The sequence below is a fragment of the Lygodium microphyllum genome, unplaced genomic scaffold (genome assembly GCF_053477565.2).
Source record: "Lygodium microphyllum isolate KBCC unplaced genomic scaffold, Lygodium_microphyllum_v1.1.10 scaffold_31, whole genome shotgun sequence".
Taxonomy (NCBI): Eukaryota; Viridiplantae; Streptophyta; class Polypodiopsida; order Schizaeales; family Lygodiaceae; genus Lygodium; species Lygodium microphyllum.
Genome location: NW_028229514.1, coordinates 7,897,916 through 7,919,547, shown reverse-complemented (window position 1 = coordinate 7,919,547; position 21,632 = coordinate 7,897,916).

The window sequence follows — 21,632 nt, the reverse complement described above, 5'->3', positions numbered from 1 at the left end:
GCGTACAGCTGTTGAACACAGGCTGTCACTGACAACTCAATGGAACTTTGAATATCCTTGCAGAGGAAAGGAATGGCATCTCCTGAGATGAGACTGTTCAGGGAGGGAACTGAGATCTCCAAGGATCCTTCTCTATGTGCTCGCAACAGATTATTGCAAGTGAGAAACCCAGGGAGTTCACTGCCAGAAGTAGCAGGGATAGACAGTGAGGGAAGTACAGCAGGGGCTTTGTCCGCTACCCTCTTCAAGCGTTTACGTTGTATGACCAGGGGAGGCGGAGAATCATCATCCTCAATGTCAATAGGTGCTGACTCTTCTGAAGGTGGAGGAGGAGGTACTGGATCGGATGGAGGAGGTGGAGGTACAGTCTTCTGTAAACCTGAATAGGTCAAGAAGGCAGACAAATAGGATCCGTAGGTAACATTGGTAACATTACCCCTCGTGACTTTAACAAAATGTTGATCCATCTTAGTAAGGAGGTATGTGCTCCAATCAATAGCAACTCCTTTTAGCACCATCCTGGAAGCTGTGAAAAGCTCTTTGGACAAATAATGGGATGGCGTTTTGGCAGGCATGAACCTGTCCTGAAGGAACTGGCACATCGTCTTCCAGACGGGATCAGTAATCATAGAAAACGAAACTCCTGAAGAGTTTATCACTTTCTTAACATCAAGGACTTCCCTTGTCTGCTTCTGCAACAGCTTGAGAATCTCTTCATTAGAGAAGAGCTGACGAGTGGTCACAAAAGGTTCTCCTTTGAAGGGTAAGGACAGAGCCTTCCCTAAGCCGCGAGATGTCAATGTCATAGACATGCCTTGGACTACGCCTGTCTTCTTGCTGTAAGAGGCCAGGAACTCATCACATAAGGACGGATCCTCTGGAAGTAATGGAAAAGGAGTGGCCACAAAAGCAGCAAGTCCTGCCTTCGTGAGGGGCTCAAAAGTAAGTAGGGACGAGTAATCCCTACTAACTAGTGGGACGTACTGGATAGGGGGAGGAGCATGAGAAGGCGCCATTCAGATGGTTACACACACACCACAAACACAGACAATCAAGGAGAATGCCTGCAAAGCAACAGACAAAAACCAAGGATAAGAGAATTACCAATCAAAACGTGACTCGACCTACTAACCCCAAGCAAACCACATCCTAGAAAAAATTTGACATGACCTCGAGACAAATGCGACCGAAAGCTTCATGCGATGCATCAAACAAACACCCTGAACCTCGTATCAGGCAATGAAAGAAAAAAAACTGCATACCGTACCCGTAACCGTAACTAAGACAGGAAACCAAAACCATACCATATCCAACACAATATCTGTGATAGAACCAAGACTGGACCATGGAAAATAACACTAATGACTGCGTATACCCATCCCACGAAACGGTTCATTAAAAAGGGGAATTAAGTGCAGTGAGGGGGGAATTAATTTAATGAAGGGTTGATTTTAATCAATTATTAAAAATGGGTGAATTTTTATTAGGTGATAAACCTTAATAAGAAAACGGCGGTTCCTTATTATAAATTTAATTACCAATTATTAGGTTAAACCGGTGCTTTTATATGATTCCCGGACTTCGACTCCCGACTGGGTCTCTAAATGCAATTCATTAATTATAATTAAGGTGATGTGGAGCGCTTTTTTGCCAGCGCGTGCTCATGTGACGACTGGTTTATTTTAATTAAAATTTTAGAGTGCCTCTTTAGCGCACGTAGCACGTGCTAAGTGAACGGCTGGTTGATTTTAATTAAAAAAAATGTGTGTGTTTAGCGCGAATGCGCGTGGAAACAGTGGGTGAATGAAAGGGTTTATTTTAACAATTAATTGTGATTAAAGGGGGGAAATAAATAAATAACATAAAATAAAATAAATACTCGGAAGGGTGTGTATGGAATGCAGGAATGCGCACGGAAGAGTCCCAGTAAAGGAAAAGCAAAGAATACTGGTGAAACAACAAACAACACCTTAGAAGATGTGTTAATTTGGTTTATGTTGGTTTGTTATTTTTATTTATTTTATTTTATTTTTAGTTGTGATTTTTTTATGTTTAAATAAATGGAAAATGAGCAAGGGAGGTGAGGGAAATTTTTTAGAATGTTTTTAGAATTTTTTACAAGTTGTTAAATGATGTTTCTATATGTTTTGGCAATTTATGGGGAAATTTAGGAAAGATGGATTTTTCAGAAATTATAGGGAAGGCAATTCCTAGCAGACAAAGTTCCAAAAATTGGCAAAAGGCACAAGAAATTTTTAGATTTTTTTTTGAAAATTTTTTTAATGGAAAAATTAATGTAGTGATTAATTAAGTCATATTAATCACATTAATCACATTAGTCACATTAGACATAAGTCACATTAGTCAGGTTAGTAGGGGTAAGTCAGGTTAGTCTACCTAAGGCTAGTCTGGTAAGTCAACCTAAGTCTAGTCAGGTAAGTCTACCTAGGTTAGTTAAGTTAGGTCTAACTAAGTCGAGTTAGTTAAGTTAGGTTAGGTCTGTTAAGTTAAGTTGGATTAGGTTAGTGTTAATGATTAATTTAACCTAAGTTAACTAAGGTTAGTATCTAACCTTAGGAGGAAGTGGGGGTGATGGAGGAGAAGGGAGGTGGGAGTGGTGGGCGGCGAGGAGGCGGCGATCGTGGCGATCCGGGCGGCGCGGCGTGTCCAGGTGGTGGCGGCGATACTGGCGGCGACGGCGGTACTGGCGAGTAGACGCGGCGTCGGGCGAAGGCGTTCCGGGCGGCGACCAGGCGGTCAGTGGCGGCGGCCAACGGCAGGGGGTGGCGCGGTCGAAGGCGATCCAGGCACGGCGACCAGGCGATCAGTGGCGACAGGGTCCAGCGTAGGCGTGGGCGGGCGCAGGCGGAAGGGGCGGCGACGGCGGGCGTACTGGAGGAGTACGACGGCGGTACTGGAGGAGAGGAGGACAGCGCTGGGGGGTGGAGGCGAGGGTGGAGGGGAAGAAGAGGAGAAGGGCAGAGAGGAGAAGGAAGGGAGGGAGTGAGAAGAGGGAGAGGGAGAAGAGGAGAAGGAGGAGTAGGAGGAGGGGGGAGGCGGCAGGAGAAGTAGTGGGAGGAGGAAGTCGTGGAGGGGAGGGAGAAGTGGAGGGAAGAGAAGGAGGAGGGAGATGGAGGAGAGCGTGAGGAAGGAGAGAGAAGGCAGCGTGAGGAAGGAGAGAAGGAGGGGAGGAAGAAGTGGAGGGAAGAGAAGGAGGAGGGAGATGGAGGAGAGCGTGAGGAAGGAGAGAGAAGGCAGCGTGAGGAAGGAGAGAAGGAGGGGAGGAAGAAGTGGAGGGAAGAGAAGGAGGAGGGAGATGGAGGAGAGATGGATACGCACAGAAAGAGAGAGAGAGAGAGAAAGAAAAAGAAAGAGAAAGAAGAGAGAGAGAGAAGGGACGGTTGGCGGGAGGGGGTATCCGTTTGTTGGTTTATTATTATTATTATTATTTTTTGGTTTTTTTTGTTTAAATAAAAGGTGGGCGGGCAGGGGTAAGGGAGGATGGGCGGGGTTAAGAGGGGGCGGATCGCCGTCCCGCGCACGTGCGCGGGGCGGGGTAAAAAAATTTGCCGTGACGGGATTGAAACGACGCTGGGATGAAGGTACGGGGTACGCGGACACGACCGGGGCGCGTGGAGACGCGTTAAAGCGAAAAAGGGCGCGTTCACGCGCAAAACGAGCGTGAGAAAAAACGTAAAAATAAAGAAAAATTAATAACTCCCAATCCGGATGTCAAAACAAAATAGCGTAAAAATGAAAAGTGGCCAGGACGACAGGGGGAAACAAGAAAAATATGGGACGAGGGTTCCGGGAGGGGTAAAGGGCGGTCACGTTCAAAAACACAAAAAACGAACAAAAAACGTGATTTAAAAAATTAATATCGAAAGATCCGTGCATCGAAATGAGGTGCAACAAAAAGGAAAACTAGGCAGAAAGATGTGCCCGACAATCCTATGACCTCAAAACATAATTCCGACTGAGAGAAGACGCGTTCACATGGGAAAAACCCAAAAAACAAACCCGAAAATGGGATCGGAAATTAATATCTGACAAACCGTTTACCGGAATAACATGCACTAAGAAGAAAAAATGTCCGCAGGAAGGGGTGGCACAGGGTTATCACGTTAAAACGTAGTTCCGGCGGAAATAGGAGGGGTTCACATGTGAAAAACTCCAAAAATATTCCTGAAAAGTCATTTAAAAATTAAGAAGTAAAAATCCAGAAGTCGAAAAAGGGTGGAGGAAAAAGGAAAAAGGTAGGGGAAGGCACAGGGGACACGACTGTCAAGTCAAATTGGAATTCCGATACAAATAGGGCAGGTTCACATGGAAATATGTCAAAAATACACACAAAAAAGGCTTTAAAAAAACCGGAAAATTAATAACGGACAAACCGTGTATCGGAATGATGTGGAATAAAAAGGAAAAATGTCAGGGGAAAAGCGTTGGTCAGGGCTATGACGTCAGATCACGGTTCCGAAGCAAGAAAAGCGCGTTCACATGGAAAACCCGGCTAATTCGCGCAAAATGCTTCAAAAATTAATAACTCAAAAACCGTGCACCGGAACAGGGGTAGGTAAAAAGGAAAAATGATCAATTCAAAGGGAGGAACAGGGCTATAAGGTTGGATTTGGATTGTGGTGAACGTAGGGTACAGTCACATGGAAGGACCTCAAAATCAGGGAATGAAGGAAAACGGCAAGGGAACAGCCCCAAGGGTGGGTGGAACATAACCAGGCGGGTGGGAAGGGACCCCAAGAGGGTAAAAGCAAATCATGGTATACATGCATGAGCAGGGTAAGGCATATGCAAAGGATATGCAATGTAGACGCGCAGGGACGCGTCCCCACACTTAAGACCTTAACGGATAGGGTTAACCGAGCAACAGGGACCTAGGACCACGCCACAGACCATCCACCAACGTCCCCACACTTAAAACATGACCGGCACGAAGAAACCAAAGTGTAGGGTTAGAAGAACTTGGCCCGTTTCGTCAAGAATCAAGGTTGAGTGTCAACGGCACGTCCAGTGTTGTTGTCGGCGCTGGAGGGACCAAGGCATCTTCTCGGCCCACGTCCGTCATGGAAGGGACCATGCGGCAGCACCCAGGGAGGTAACTGATGGAAGGAATCACAGGAAATTTGTCGATGATGAGGGATATTGCACTCAACTCACAGTCACTCAATTGGAATGAAAGATCAGTCACTCGGCCCATGACTAATATCTCTTGAAGAATAAGGATTAAGACCCATATCTCATACCCGGTTGAGGAATCGACAAGGGGGGAATGGTGTAAAAAGAGTATGCCAGGGTGCACAGTTGATGGTGCATTAGTGCGTCCAACCCGTCTGGCATAGGTGCAAGGAGGAAGGCAAGGGAGCCTTATGGTGCAGTGCACAGAACATGGTGACATGTCTTGTGTTGACGGTAAAGACCCATCCCGTGGGTGCACAAGGAAACGGGAACATACCTGACTCCAAGTGTCGTAACGTCCCTCAATCTCACCTCTCGGTAATTGATTGAAGAAACTCCTGTCACACTCAACCCACCCTCTGTCTCACGCTCTGTTGATAGATACAGGAGGGCAGCCTTTTCCTGAAACCCATTGATGTAATCCTCACAGTCGCTTGTGCAAAGGGTGTATGCCTTGTGCGCATTTGATGGTGCAACTGTGCATCTCGCCCTGTGCCGGCATACGGTGCGAGAAGGAAGGCAAGGGAGCCTTATGGTGCAGTGCACAGAAACAATTTGTGCTTTGTGCTTTGAGAGGCCCATCCCGTGCGTGCAACACTTCATTCACACTTCTCACCTCTCATTTGATTTGAAGGGAAAAGACTGGTCTCTCGCCCCACCCTCTGTCTCACGCTCTGTTGATAGATACAGAGGGCAACCATACTCACTTCCCCATCCGGTTAGGATGAAAGCTCACATCACTCGATTGTTTGTCGATGAAGATCGCGTCATCAGTTGTTGAAGAGGCGTACCCAGGGAGGTAGCCATCAAATCGAACATTGTGTTGGATAGGAATATGTCGTCCGCTAGAGGACAGGTAGTCACTTTGCAGAAAGACCCAGGACACAGCGTACCAAGGGAGGCAGCGTCGGAATTGGATCCTAGGGATATCAATTAATGAATCCACATTCTGGACTGCTGGGTGTTACCACCTTTTCCACAGCCAGCTTCTCGCCCAAGGGTGTTTACCACCTTTTCTTGGAACGAGGCCTGCTATGACAGGGAATTGCTTCCTTTTCTCTCATAACAGATTTGTTTTGTTTTTTTTTTTCTTTTTTCCTCTGTTTTCTTTTTCTTTTTCTTTTTCTTATTTTCCCCTATTCCCGAGGGTGTTTCCACCTTTTCTCGAAGAATAGGTCGGCATGACAGGGACCTAAGTCCTTTTCTCCCATGACCGATATATTTTGGTTTTTTGTTTTTTTTTCTTCTTTTTTTTTTCAATATTGAGCAAGGGAATGGCAGAAAAACCATGTGTCAAGACCCACCTCGCCACTGTCGCTGGTGGAAAATAGAGGATAAGAGATCAAGACCGGAAGGGGGTTTGGAGGGGACAGAGGATTGCGTCCACCTCCTCAGAAGTGGCTGAAGAATGGCTATCAAAAGTAGCATCATAACAAGTACAGTGCCGCGCCAACGAGGGAAAAGATCAAGTGTCCATAATTGTCAAGATCCCCAAGGAGGGAAGTACTTCTTCAGGCGATATCCATTGATCAGAAAGGGATCATCAGAGGCATCCAGGGTCTGTACTTGAACAGAACCATTAGGGTTGACTGCAAGTACCTTATAGGGGCCCATCCACCGCTGTTGGAGCTTGCCAGGAAACTTGCCAAATCGTGAATCATAAGCTAGGACCAAATCACCTTCTTTGAACTCCTTGTGCTGGATGAAGCTGTCATGGTAAGCCTTGCGTCGAGCTTGCGTGGCTTCCATGCACTGTAAAGCCATCCTACGAATTTCGTCCAAACATTCCAAGTGCAGGAGACGGCGTTGCAGTGAATCATCATCCCCCAAACGCTCTTTGATCGCCACTCTCAAAGAGGGTAATTCTAGTTCAACAGGAAAAACAGCTTCTGTACCATACACCAGCTGGAAAGGTGTCTGTCCCGTTGCTGCTTTATGAGAGGTTCTGTACGCCCAGAGGGCCTCTGTAAGTCGATCATCCCAATCACGACGATGTGCAGCGATCGTTCTTGTCAGAATCGAGTAGAGGATGCGATTGGTGACTTCGACTTGGCCGTTGGCTCTGGGGTAATAGGGAGTGGACTTGCGATGGCGGATCTTATACAACTCTGTCAACTCTTCCATGACTTTGTTAAGGAAATGAGTGCCTCTGTCACTTACCAGCTCTAAGGGACTGCCAAAACGGGTGATGATATTCTCGTACATGAACAGGGCCACGCTGTTACTATCGTCCCGCTTGAGGGCTTTAGCTTCACACCACTTTGTAACATAATCCGTACATACGAGGATGTATCTGTTCTGTTTCCTTCTGGTAGGAGGGTCGATTGGACCTACGAAGTCGATGCCCCACTTCTCAAACGACTTCAAAGGAAGGATAGGTTGCAGTGGCATGGCACTTGTCTTGGTGGGTTTCCCCATTCTTTGACAAGCATCACATCTTTTACAGTAATCATAGGCATCCTTATGAATGGTAGGCCACCAATATCCTGCTAGCAGAGCCTTCCTGGCTGTAGCTTCTCCTGCAAAGTGACCTCCACATGGCTCGTCGTGGCAAGCCTTCAAAACAATCCCAATCTCTTCTCCTGCAACACATCTTCTGAGCACTTCATCTTTGCCCTTCTTGTACAGTGCACCGCCGAGCAGGGTGTAGGGGGATGATTCTAGCATGAGCTTCTTCCTTTCCCGACTAGAAATACCAGGAGGGTACTGTTGGGTTGCCAGCAGATTGGCAATATCCGCATACCAGGGAGTTACAGTTTCCACCAAGAATAGGGAAGCATCAGGGAGGTCTGGATCATCCCGCTCCTCGTCTGCAGTTTGTGGGATACGCGACAGATGATCAGCCAAAACATGGGAACGACCAGGCTTAGTAATCACCTCAAAGTCGAACTCCTGGAATAAAAGGAGCCATCTCATCATTCGTCCTTTCACATCTGCTTTGTTCATCAAGAAGGACAGGGCCTCATGATCCACATAAAATTTAAAGTGGGTAGATAGGAGGTAATGGCGAAACTTCTCCAGGGCAAACACCATTGCCAAGCACTCCAGCTCTGTCACTGTATAGTTCCGTTCCCTATCAGTGACTTTTCGGCTTGCATAATAGATCGGTTGATCCAGCTTCGAGGAGCCCTTTTGGCAGAGGACTGCGCCTAAGCCTTCAATTGATGCATCAGTGTGTACATGGAACTCTTTCGTCCAATCAGGAGGTTGCAGAATGGGTGCCTCTATCAGACACTGCTTCAGAGTGTGAAAGGCTTTGTCACATTCTTCTGTCCAAGTAAACTCTGCATCTTTCCTCAGGAGCTTGTGCAAGGAGGTTGCCTTTGTCGCAAAATGGGCTATGAACCTTCTGTAGTAACCCACATGGCCTAGGAATCCCCTCAACTGTTTAAGGTTGGTGGGTGCTTTCAGAGCTGCAATCTTTTCGATCTTTGCAGGGTCTGTTGATATCCCTTGTGCAGAGACAATGTGGCCCAACAGGACTCCAGAAGAGACCCCAAAGATGCATTTTTCGGGGTTGAGGGAAATCCCATACTCCCGGCATCGGTCAAAGCATTGTTCCAGGTGGTCCCAGTGTTCACTGATCAAACTATAGACACAGAAGTCATCCAAATATACTTCGATAAAGTCATGCAGATGATTTTGAAATGCAGCCATCATGACTCGTTGGAAAGTAGCAGGGGCATTGCAGAGCCCAAATGGCATCACTCGGTAAGCGTAGGTCCCCCATTCTGTGGTGAAGGTTGTTTTGGATTGGTCTCTTCTGCGATTTGGACTTGGTTGTATCCGCTGAATCCATCCAGAAGGGAATAAAGCTCATGTCCTGCCACTGTGTCCAACAGTTGGTCTGTGAAAGGGATAGGAAAGTGATCCTTCTTTGTCTTGGAATTAAGCTTTCAAAAATCCACACATATTCGCAATTTGCCATTCTTCTTGGGTACCACCACGATGGGTGAAACCCATTCACTATTTGCCACTGGATAGATGAACTCGGCCTCCAGAAGCTTCAGCAGCTCCGCTTTCACCAATGTGGAATAATTCGGGTTCATTCGCCTCTGTCGTTGCCGTACTGGCTTGGCATTAGGCTCCAAGTCAATATGATGTTGACATATTGTGGGATCAATCCCCTTTAGGTCTTTGTAAGACCACGCAAACACATCCAAATTTTCTTTCAACAAATTGTACAAGGTTGACAACTCCTCTTCTGGGAGACTGCTACCCACCTTCAAGTGGCGTTCAGTGCCTTCTGCATCCACAAAGGTTAACTGCCTTTCACCTTCTACTTCATGGATGAAGGTCCCGCGGACTGCTTCTGGATACAGATCCGACTCCTTCAAGGGAGTGATGTCCTCTTCTGATGTCCCACTAGAACAAACTTCTTCTTTCGGTGGAGACTTAGGTTGCTCCTTAAGACGTTGGAATGGGATAAGCGCCGTTTCGGATTTGGTTTCAAAATTAATTACTTCTTGACTTGAAGACTCCTCTTCTGATGATACATCCAGGAACGTCACATAGCAGGAACCCTCTGATGCCTGTTGGATTAGTTGGAGTGGTGCTTGTTGGCACGGTGCATCATCATCTTTCTTTGGCAAGGATGGGTTAGGACGGCATGAGCCACTGCTAAAAGATGGCTTGTTCTTCTTCATCCATTTCTTATAAAGGTTTTGCATATAAGATGATCCATTTACTAGACCAAATGGTACCATCACCATTCTGTCCCATAGCATGAGCTCATCGGCTTCTGATGCTTCTAGAACTTCTTCCTCAAATGTATCCTCTTTAGGTGGGATAGACTCTTTTGGCTCACTTTCATAATCTTCTTCGTCCATATCATATCCATCCTCTTTTGTCTCTGTCTCTGTCTCTGCGTCTGCTTCTGCTTCTGCTTCTGCTCCTGTTGCTACTTCTGTCTCTGTAGGAGCTCTGTAACAGAAGAATAGATTCTCTGTTTCCTCTTCTGCCTCTGTCTCTGCTTCTGCTTCTGTTCCTGCTATGACCATGTAACAGGGAGAGCAGTACATCCATGCTTCTATCTCACTGTCAGAAGTGATTTCAGAAGTCATTTCTGGTTCAGGCAGGAAGTATTCACCCATTGATAATGGCTTTGCATCTTTTGGAAGTCGGCTTACAGTATCCACTGTTAAGGAATGTGCCACTGTTTTCTTGGGAAGGATCTGTTTGACAGCATCTTTGTCTGCTGATGTTCCATCTGTAGCCTCGTTAGGGGAGTCAGAAGATAATTCCAAGGAGGTGGATCCATGTCCTTTTTGAGAACCATACAGTTTCAGCACCACTTTGTTGGGTCCTCTACCCAAGGTCAAGGTTCCTTTGAACCAATCCGTTCTTGCTCTAGCTTCAAAAAGCCATGGTCTGCCTAGTAACAGAGGATAGGATGTACCATAAGAGTTTGGCTTCACCACCAAATAGGTTAGCCAATAATCTTTTCCAGCCACTGTAGTCTTTACATAGGGAAGAATGCCCAAAGGCTTGATTCTACTCTGATCCGCCAGTCTGATGAGCCATTGGGTTGGTTGCACACCTTGTAGGCCTAGATCCTTCATCGTCACATCCGTCATAATGTTTACTGATGAACCTCCATCAATCAGTGCATTTGCAATGAAGCAGCCTTCTATCCACACGCCAGTCTCTGGGGTACCCGGATCTAAAAAAGCATTAGCCACATCCACTTCTTTTACAGGCTCTGGAGCCTTGTTGGACTTGGTTGCTGTTGAGAGACCAATCCTTAAACCACGTCTTTTTGTCAGTATACTTTTGAATCTTTTCCGGCAACTCGGAGACAACATCAATAATTGTCGGAATGTGAGGTTTGGTTTAAAGGTATCTAGATCTCTGACCAAATCGTATTCCTTAATAGGATCCACTGGCTTCTCTAACCGATTACGGAATGGGGCAACACCCATTTTCATTTTCCCTCTTTCTTCCAACAGAGGAATTACAAGAACTTCTTCTGCCACTTCTGGCACTTCCTCCTCTTCTGTATCCTGGACCTCTGGTCCTGTCTCTGTAACTGTCTCTGTAACTCTCTGTGGCACTGTAGTGCTCTGTACGGCACTGTTAGGCTCTGTTCTGTTCTGTTCTTCTGGTGGAAGATTGAACTTCACTGTTCTGGCAGGGGGGTTATTCTCTTTCTGGATAGGTGGGTCCTTCTGCTTTGCACACGTGATGGCAGCAACTTCCAATTCTACCAAATTGGAGGTAGGCTCTTGAGCCTTGGACGGACTATCAGTAGCACTGTTTTTCACTGGGGCTGGGCTTGGACAGTCTTTTGCAGTGTGGCCTTCTCCTTTGCATCGACTGCATAAGGGCTTGTAATCCACTGACCTTCGAGGATTTGGACAATTTGGTGAGATGTGTCCCTTTTCTCCGCATCTGTAACACTCCACTTCTGATCTCTGACCACCGCCAGACTGTCTGCCTCTGTAACTTTGAGAAGGAAATCTTCTGGGTCCGAAATTAGGACCAAACTCTCTAGGCTTGGGTCCAATATCTTGTGTGGTCATTTTGGATTCCAGCAAGTTAAATCTTGCGTCTTCTTCCTTTCTTCTCCTGTCATGCATCTCCTTCAGGGAGCAAATGTCCTCTGTATGGTTCTTCCGCAAACAGTAGGAACAGAAGGCTCCAGGGATGGTTGGTTTCCGTGTACATTCAGTGGCTAAATGGCCTGCTTGATGACACTTATCACACCAAGTATTTGACCGTATCACATCTCTTCCTGCTCCTGCAACGTTGGATATGCTCGCTGTGTTCACTTTCAACGTCTGTAGTTGTTCCGTAATCACATCCATCAACTCCTTTTTGATGTTTGCAACTGAGTTGGATAAATAATCCTTCAAGCTTTCTCCTCCTGATGTACTGGTAGGAGGGTTTTGAGGAGGTTCTGTAATCACTGCATAAACAGGTTGAGATGGTACAGAGGGGTCTCTGTTCTGGTTCTGATTCAGAGCTCCTGTTTGAACTGTTGGCTGTTGACTCTAGTTGGTAGGGTTCCATTGTTGTCGCTGATTTGGCATTGAGGAAATTGGTTGAGACCATGGTTGTTGTGGTTGAACCACCATTGGAGACATGGATTGTGGCCACTGTGGATTTGGTGCACTGTACTGTGATACCGGGGGCATCTGTTGGTAGGGATAGGGAACAGTCCCTGGGACTGCATTTGGTGGGTACATCATTCCTGGCACCGGAGGAGGTAGGACTCCTCTTCCCGTATTCATTGCTAATCTAGCTTCCACTTCATCGTACAGTCTTGCACCTTCTGTTGCAGCTTGCAGGGTGGCTGGTCTTTGTAGCTCTACAAACTTACGGAATTCTGGTTGTAATCCTCTGAGAAACACTCCCTTCTGAATGCCATCATCTAGATTATGGTTAGTCCATCTCTTCAGGATGGATTCCATTCGTGAGACATAGGCTTCTACTCTTTCTCCAGAGGACTGACTTAGGTTCATAAATTCCTCTCTCATCCGCTCTTCAAAACCTTCACGCCTGAATTTAGTGAGGAAAGCCAACTTCAGGTCGTCCCATGTGCCAAAAGTTCCTGCTGCTTGTCTCTCATACCACTGAAACGCCGCGCCCTTAAAAGTGGCGGGGAATATTGCTAACCAATGCTCAGGGGTTCTGGCATTGTTAGCCACACATGCTACCATAAACTCTGCTACATGAAGATCGGGGTCTTCATTGTACTCTCCCTTAAAAACTGGAAATGGGACTACATTCGCTGGTCTGTCATCAATATTTCCAGGACGGATCTGGCTTGGAAGTGGACCTCTAGCAGGAGGAGGAAGGGCTTGATGTGCCATTGGGACTTCTGTAAAGAGTTCCGCAAGGGCGTCCAAGGCAGCTTCTGCTGCGAGCTCGCTCTCGGCTCTGATTCTTGCTTTCTCTCTTCTCACGTACCTCTGGACTCGTTCTAACGCTTGCCTTTTTATTACGTCATTCATCAGGGGGTCTCCACTATGTTGTTAGTGCTCCACAGAGGGTTAACAGAAGGCTTCAGTCTCTGGAGGACTCTCTTGCCAACATTTCTTCTACTTCTTTCTTCTCAAGGTCCCTAAATTCTGCTTTCATGCCACTACATAGAGGAAGGTATTCGGTTCTGAAGGTGTCAAAATGCATACGTCTGAGCATTGTGGTGGTGCCATCATTATAGTAATGCCAGCTTCTGATGGTTTCAATAGTGTATGTTGTGAAAAACACTCTGTCTACCAACTTCCAGTGGGTTGCTAATTGAACAAACAGAAGATTATCAGTACACCAAGCATCCCATGTATCTTGCTGTTGAGCATCCACGAACAAATTCCAACTCTTTTCCTTCTTGTCTTTGTGAACCTCTACAGACCAAGACTCCTGAAGCTTCTTCACAATCTCCCACTTGATGTTGTCTGGAAACTTCTCAATGAATGCCAAATCTTCCATGGATGTTCATTCTCTCTGTTTTTGCTCTTCAGTTTGTTCCCAAACAGTTTGCCACCAAGATGCAAGTTTCTGCTGCTTCAATAGGAAGAGGAAACTGTCCACTACATAGAGCATGCATCATGATGGTGATGTGTTTCCGCCATTGTGGGATGAACTTTTTGTGAAAAGTGGCTTTGATTATGAGAAATTCCAACTCTTCAGTGGAAGAAGGAAATTTACAAACATCCATTGAATTCTTCTCTTCTTGGCAATGCCAATTCCTTCATTTTCAGCCTCTTTTGGTGCTTGTTGATGGCAAGATTCCCCGGCTGCGCACCAAAAACATGGAGCCCCGAGAGGAACACCAAGGAAAAGGGAATTCTCTTGCAAGAAAATCTATCTTGTAACATCAACAAGCTTGTTTATCATGTTTCATATGATCACAATGAAGGAAAGAACACCAGGCACAACAAATCTTCATGCAGCATCATGTAAATCTCCCACGGTTTTTAATAGAATCAACCATATTCTTCAACATCTTCATAAAATCCATCAACATCACAAAGAAAACAAAGAAATACACCATCTTTGAATGGAAATACATCACATAGTATTCATCTTCAATATCTTCATAGTCTTCTCTCTCAATCTCCCATATACAATCACTCTGTTTCAGTAGAATTGGCTATCTCTGACTCTCTCTCACTCACTCCATCAATAATACATCATATCCTCACTACAATCTCTCAAAATTACTCTCAATAATCACTCTTAGGTCGTGGATACCCCTCCCAAGAGGTATGTCTGATATGAAGGGTCACCAGAGCCTCTACAGTGTCTCTTCACAGCTCACTACTGTCACTTCACTCTAGTCTTCTCTTAAGTCTTCAACAGCTACTTCTTCCACTTCCTTCAGCTCTTTTGCACTTGTATTCACCTCTTTCCAAGGCTAGAAAACTTTCCCAAAATCACACATACATTCCACAGAACACTTACAGAACAGTCTACAGAACAGTACCAGAACAGAGACAGTACAGAACAGAACAAAAACAGAACAGAAGCAGAAGCTCTACAGAAGACCTACAGAAGGTCATCAAAACCACATAACTCATTCTCAAACCATTCCAAACTCTCACAAAACATTCAATAAGCTTTCACAATATCTCAATCTTCATCAATCAATACCTCATCCCTCCTTACAGAAGACAATCAGAACAAAACAGAGCAAAACAGAGCAAAACAGAAGGTATACAGAACCTATCAGAACCTATCAGAACATCACATAACCATCAACAAACATCATGATCTTCCAAAACACAATCAATATCATCCAAAACACTCTCAATCCTCTTCCAAATCAATCAATCATCCCATAAAATCAATCATTCAACTCTCAAAAACAACAAAAATCAGCCAAAAAAACAAGTCATTTCAACACTCAACAATAGATACAGAGGATTTTGATATATTGTATTGGGTTTTTCATCGAACATCAATACTTGATGTTATTAAGAGACAACAAGCAAGAGAAGAGCTATTTGTTGAAGGATTTGGGAACTATAAGATTGAGTGGCACATAACTAGTGACCTAAAGACACTTAAATGTATGTAAAATGTATCAAAGGGAGCCAACTCTAGATCTCCTTGCCTATATTATATGTTCCCAGCCATAGAGTTAAACTCAAGCAATTGGAATAGAGCCACTACAAGGATATCAGGCCATAAAGACGCCGATTAGTGAGATAAATAGCGGCATCGCTATTTCCGTTGCTATTGGCATCGCAAATGCGATGCTAATAACGACGCTCCATAGAGAAAAAAAATGCTGGCCAAAACCCGCAAGCGCGTTTCATTTTGCGCATTCACGAAAGTTTTCAAGAGGGAGAGCGAGAGAGAGAGCGACCATTTTTCTTAGAGGGAGAGAAAGAGAGAAAGAAGGCTTCTCACCGTCGCTGCCGCCGTCATTTGTGAAGAAGAGGAGGAGCTGTACGGAGGGCGAAGAGGAGCCGCCGTCTCGCAAAGAGGAGCCGCCAAACCCTTCTTCAAATCTTTACGGTGAATCTATTCTCTCTCTCTTTTACTTGTTTAGGGTCTAATTTGTGTATATCGAGAGAGGGAGAGAAAATGAGAGAGAAAGAGAGGGAGAGGGAGAGGGAGAGGGAGGGGGAGGGGGAGGAAATGAGAGAGGGAGAGGGAGAGCGAGAAAATGGGAGAGGGAGGGGGGGGAAATAAGAGAGGGAGAGGGAGGGAGAGGGAGGGAGAGTGCATTCTCTCTCTCTTTTACTTTTTTTAATATAATTTTTGTATATTGAGAGGGGGAGAGAAAATGAGAGAAAGAGAGGGAAAGGGAGAGGGAGAGGGAGAGAGAGAGAGAGAAAGAGAGGGAGGGGGATGAAATGAGAGAGGGAGGGGGATGAAATGAGAGAGGGAGAGGGAGGGAGAGTGCATTCTCTCTCTCTTTTAATTTTTTTTATAATTTGTGTATATTGAGAGAGGGAGAGGAAATGAGAGAGAAAGAGAGGGAGAGGGAGGAAATGGGGGAGGGAGGCAGAGGAAATGAGAGAGGGAGAGGGAGGGAGAGAGGAAGAAAGAGAGGGAGAGGGAGAGGGAGAGGGAAAGGGAAAGGGAGAGGGAGGAAATGGAAGAGGTAGGGGGAGGAAATGAGAGAGGGAGAGGGAGGGAGAGAGAGAGAAAGAGAGGGAGAGGGAGAGGGGGAGGAAATGGGAAAGGAAGAGGGAGGGAGAGAGAAAGAGAGGGGGAGGGAGAGGGAGGGAGAGGAAATGAGAGAGGGAGAGGGAGACATTAAACATAATAGGGAAATGAGAGAGGGAGAGGAAATGAGATAAAGAGAGGGAGAGGGAGAGAGACATTAAACATAATAGGAAAATGAGAGAGAGAGAGAGAGGGAGAGGGAGAGGGAGAGGGAGGAAATGGGAGAGGGAGAAGGAGAGAGAGAGAGAGAGAGAGAGAAAGAGAGGGAGAGAGAGAGAAGGGGAGGAAATGGGAAAGGAAGAGGGAGGGAGAGGGAGAGGGAGGGAGAGGAAATGAGAGAGGGAGAGGGAGGGAGACATTAGACATAATAGGGAAATGAGAGAGGGAGTGGGAGGGAGAAGAAATGAGAGAAGGAGAGGAAGAGAGAAAAAGGAAATTAGAGAGGGAGAGGACAGAGAAAAAATGAGAGAATGAGAGGAGAGAGAAAAACAGAGAAATATTTTAAACATAATAGGGAAAGAGAGAAAGAGAGGGTGAGGGTGAGGGAGGGGGAGGAAATGAGAGAGGGAGAGAAAGAGAGAAAAGGAAATGGGAGAGGAAGAGGAGAGATAAAAAATGAGAGAGGGAGAGGAGAGAGAAAAACAGAGAAAAATAAATAAACCTAATAGGGAAAGAGAGAAAGAGAGGATGAGGGTGAGGGAGGGAGGGAGAGGAAATGAGAGAGGGAGAGAAAGAGAAAAAAGTAAATAAAACCTTACAATAAGCTCATCCTAGGCTCATAGGGGTTAGGCCGATCCTCAACAAGCTAGAGAGCCCTAGCATACTTGTGCCTCCTAGCATAATGTTCTTCCTCCAAAGAGACCTCTCATACATGGCACTTGTCCTAGCATCCACTACGCAAGTATACAATGAAGGCAATCATCCTATCAGTATGAAAAACATTTATTTTTCATAACGTAAATCCAAAAATAACTTTGGATCATATTCCATAAAAATCAATCTCTTCTTAAAAAGACAAATACAAAAAACTAAAACAGCATCACCACAAGATCTCTTAGGAAACTCATCCTCAACTATCAATTTTAATTAATAAATATAATATAAAATCACTTGCAAGGAATGTCACTCTTTTATCATTAACTCTCTTTCTTCCTTAAAATAGTCTTAGGAACAAATTTCTGCTCTAACAAGCATATATTTGAGCATAATAACCATTTTAAGGTTTATTCCACGAGTAGTAGTAGTATATATGCAACCATCAAGCTAGAGATCATGCTTTGGTATTTGTGGAGATCCCAATCTCATGCCCTCATAGAGATTGTAGTGTGCAATATTTTGGAGAGAAGGTGGGTGAGTTGTAAATGGTAAAGGAGAATTCTATTGATGATGGAGAGAAGATGAGGTGAATCGCCAATTCTATTCTTAGTGAGTGCAACCTACCCATAGTATGGCATCCATGATCGATTCAAATCAGTAAGACTTTGAAATCCTACCTCGAGTATTATAACTATTGTTTTGTGGTGGATTTTCTTGCCATAATTCAATGTCAATTTGTGCTTGTGTTTTCCACAGTGCGTTGACTATGAGTGTCAAATGCTCTAGTCGGATCTCTCTTTCTTTCTCCTCTCTCTTCTCTCAACTCTTATCTCTCTCTTCATCTCTATATAAGTAGTCGTAGTCGTAGTCGTGGTCGTGGTCGTGGTCATGGTCATGGTTGTAGTCGTAGTCGTAGTCGTAGTCCTAATCGTAGTCATAGTCGTGGTCGTCGTAGTCATGGTCGTGGTCGTGATCATGGTCATGGTCATGGTCATGGTCGTAGTCGTGGTCGTGGTCATCCTAGTCGTGGTCGTATCATAGTCGTAGTCATAGTCATGGTCGTGGTCATGGTCATCATAGTCGTAGTCGTGGTCGTGGTCATGGTCATAGTCGTAGTCCTAGTCATCATCGTAGTCATATTCATAGTCGTAGTCTTAGTCATGGTTGTGGTGGTCGTGGTGGTCCTGGTCGTGGTTATTGTCATGGTCATGGTCACGGTCATAGTCGTGGTCATGGTCGACGTAGTCGTGGTCCTGGTCGTGGGTCGTGGTCTTGGTCGTCGTAGTCGTAGTTGTGGTTGTGGTTGTAGTCATAGTCGTAGTCGTAGTTGTGGTCATAGTCATGGTCGTAGTCGTAGTCATGGTCGTAGTCGTAGTCATAGTCGTAGTCATGGTCGTGGTCGTTGTAGTCGTGGCCGTGGTCGTAGTCATGGTCGTAGTCATAGTCGTAGTCGTAGCCGTGGTCGTAGTCGTAGTCGTAGTCTTTGTTGTAGTCATGGTCATGGTCGTGGTCGTGGTTGTGGTGGTGGTCGTGATCGTAGTCGTAGTCATAGTCGTAGTCATCATCATGGTCATCGTGGTCATGAGGAGAGGATAACAATTTAAGAAAGAACAAAAAAAGAGAGAGATGGAAGGAGAGGAGAACAATTTAAGAAAGAAAAAAAGAATGATAACAAAAACAAATTGTTTGTTGTAATGTAAAAAAAATGGAAAACGATGAAAGTCCTATTATACAAGATCGCGACGCGAGGTGTATCTTAATCAGCGTGTCCCATGTCCTTGCTCTCAATGCAAGCTGGCAATTAGACAAAAACATCGATTGTCTATAGACATGTATGACAATTTGGCAAGTTTCAATCTAAGATCATTGATCAGGTGATTGCAGATTTTCAACAAACGATAAGAAAAGTTAATATAAATCATCCATTGTACTTGCAAGCTAATTGAATACCATATACAATAAGATTAGGTCTGGCTAGCAAATTTTCTATCCAGGGATGTCTCGTCCCAAGGAGGAGTGCATCCTTTGCGGCCAATTAGAAGAGTTCGTGGACATGCGATGGATGGAGTGCATGAGCCAATCCACCACTTGCAAGGCCAATCCATACCATCAATGCCAGAGGAGACATGCAGCCTTCCAGACCTACCTACAAACTTGGAGCCTAAGATGGAGGCAATGATCGATGCATTGATTCCATGGATGTCGAGACTTCTAATCTGCTTAGAGAGGAAGCATCCATACCATTATATGATGGGTGCCGAGTATCTTGCCTGAAGACACTGCTTGCACTCTTAAGTGTGCAAGCAAAATACGGGTGGAGCGATGCAAGTGTGACCGAGTCGTTCAGGTACCTTGTACATACGCTTCGTTGATTTTTTTTCGGCACTATTATTAAAAACATTTGTGCTTTTTAAGGTGTTTTATGATTTTTTTCAGGTTATTGAAATATCATATATTACCACCTACAAATACCATGCCTGAGTCTCGTGATGATGCATGACATGTTTTACGAAAGCTTGGCATGGACTACAACAACATCCATGCATGTATCAATGATTGCATACTGTTTCGAGGAGAATACGAGACTATGGAGACATGTCCAAAGTGTGGAGCTCACAGGTATCGACAAGACTTGCAAGGGCAAACCATCCCTCAAAAAGTTCTCAGACACTTTCTACTTATCCCCCGCATAAACCACATGTTTCGTACATCCGACATGGCAAGCTTGACAACGTGGCATGCACAGAATAGGTCCATGGATGGAGTTCAATGAACATCAGTGGATTCACGCGCATGGAGCCACATTGACTCTACCTTCCTAGGCTTTGCTCGAGAGCCAAGGAATCTTTGGCTCGATCTTGCAATGGATGGCATAAACCCATTCGATCTGCACTCAACTTCTTACAGTGTGTGGCTATATAGTCCTTGTCAACTACAATATCCCTCCATAGCTTTCTACGAAGAAAGGACATCTCATCCTTAGCTTACTCGTCCTCGGTCGCTACAAATTCAAAAATATGGACGTGTATCTTCGTCTATTAGTCGATGAGCTTAAGATTTTGTGGGAGGAGGGGGTCACCGTGCAAGATATGAGCAAGCGCAATGGTTGACGGTTTGCCAATATTTGAGCCATTCTCATGTAGATGATGCATGACTTTCTGGGATTCAGAGAGTGCTCAGCTAAATAGGCTTCCATTCTCGTTGGTAATATCTATATTTTATCTCATTTAAGCTTATATTCATTGGGTTGTGGTGTTGAAACAGGTCTAGTTACCTCATGTTATCATGCATGTCCATTGTGCGGGCCATAGCTAGACTCTCGAAGGTCAAGAACCATGAGCAAGATGGTATATTAAGGACACGCCACTTTCTTGCCAGAGGATCATGAACTCAGGGAAGGTTTTCTTAGACGACCTCCAACATGTATGAACGCCGCAAGCTGGTACGAGCTAAAAATGGTCCATGCAGAGTCACATCCAAATAGAATGCAACGGTTCTCAGTTTTCTACAAGTTGCCATATTGGACCCACTTACAGGTCAACCACTTATTGGATCCCATGCATATTTTCAAGAATGTGGGCAGCCTGCTATGGGACCACACCACAGGAAAGAGAGACACTATAGGGGCACGAATGGATTTGAAGGAGGTAGGTAAGATGGAGACACTTTGGCCACAGTCGAGTGATGATGGTTGCATGCAGCTACCTCACGCTCCTTGGGGTTTGTCCACTAAAGAAGAGTGCATTGTGAAGCAAGTAGTCAAGTCTATCCGCACTCCGATGGATATGATGTGTTCTCTAAGGTCTGCATTTTCTAAAGACGACCAATTATCAGGGCTAAAATCCCATGATTGGCATAAGATATGTCATGTTTGTACTACGAATGGATTGTAATTGGCATGTGAATTTTTCTATTTGGAGTGTAGCCATTGTTCATAATGCTTTCTCATTTGTTACAATTTGTACTACAGATCGCGATTGCAGGGTCTTACTCCAGAAATACGTGGGGCCATTTACAAGTTGTCTACTTTGGTGCAATGGATCTCATAGAAGGAGATTAAGACGTCCTCTATTGAATCCGCGAGGCGAGGAGCAGTGGAGATGGTGTGTCTCTTTGAGAAATACGTGCCTACCAGCATGCTCATGATACAAATCCACCTTCTTGTGCATCTTGTAGATGAAGTGGAGATTTCTAGACCTGTCCATACGCAATGGATGTTCTTCTTGGAGCGCTTCATGAAAACCTTGAAAGTATGTGTGCGACAACGAGCTCGGTCAAAAGGTAGCATGGCTGAAGGTTGGTTGGTGTCTAAGGCTGTGGGAGCTTTCATTCAACCGCCGAGACCCTCGGACCGCTTATTGTTTCAAGCGTTCCAAGCCGAGCACTAATGGCTACCTCTCACATAGCCGACGCGCAATGCCTACCTTACGGGTATAGTGAGCTTACCTTGATGCTGTTCGAGTTACCTCCTCTCCCGCGCACTCCGATAGCTCCACGATCCA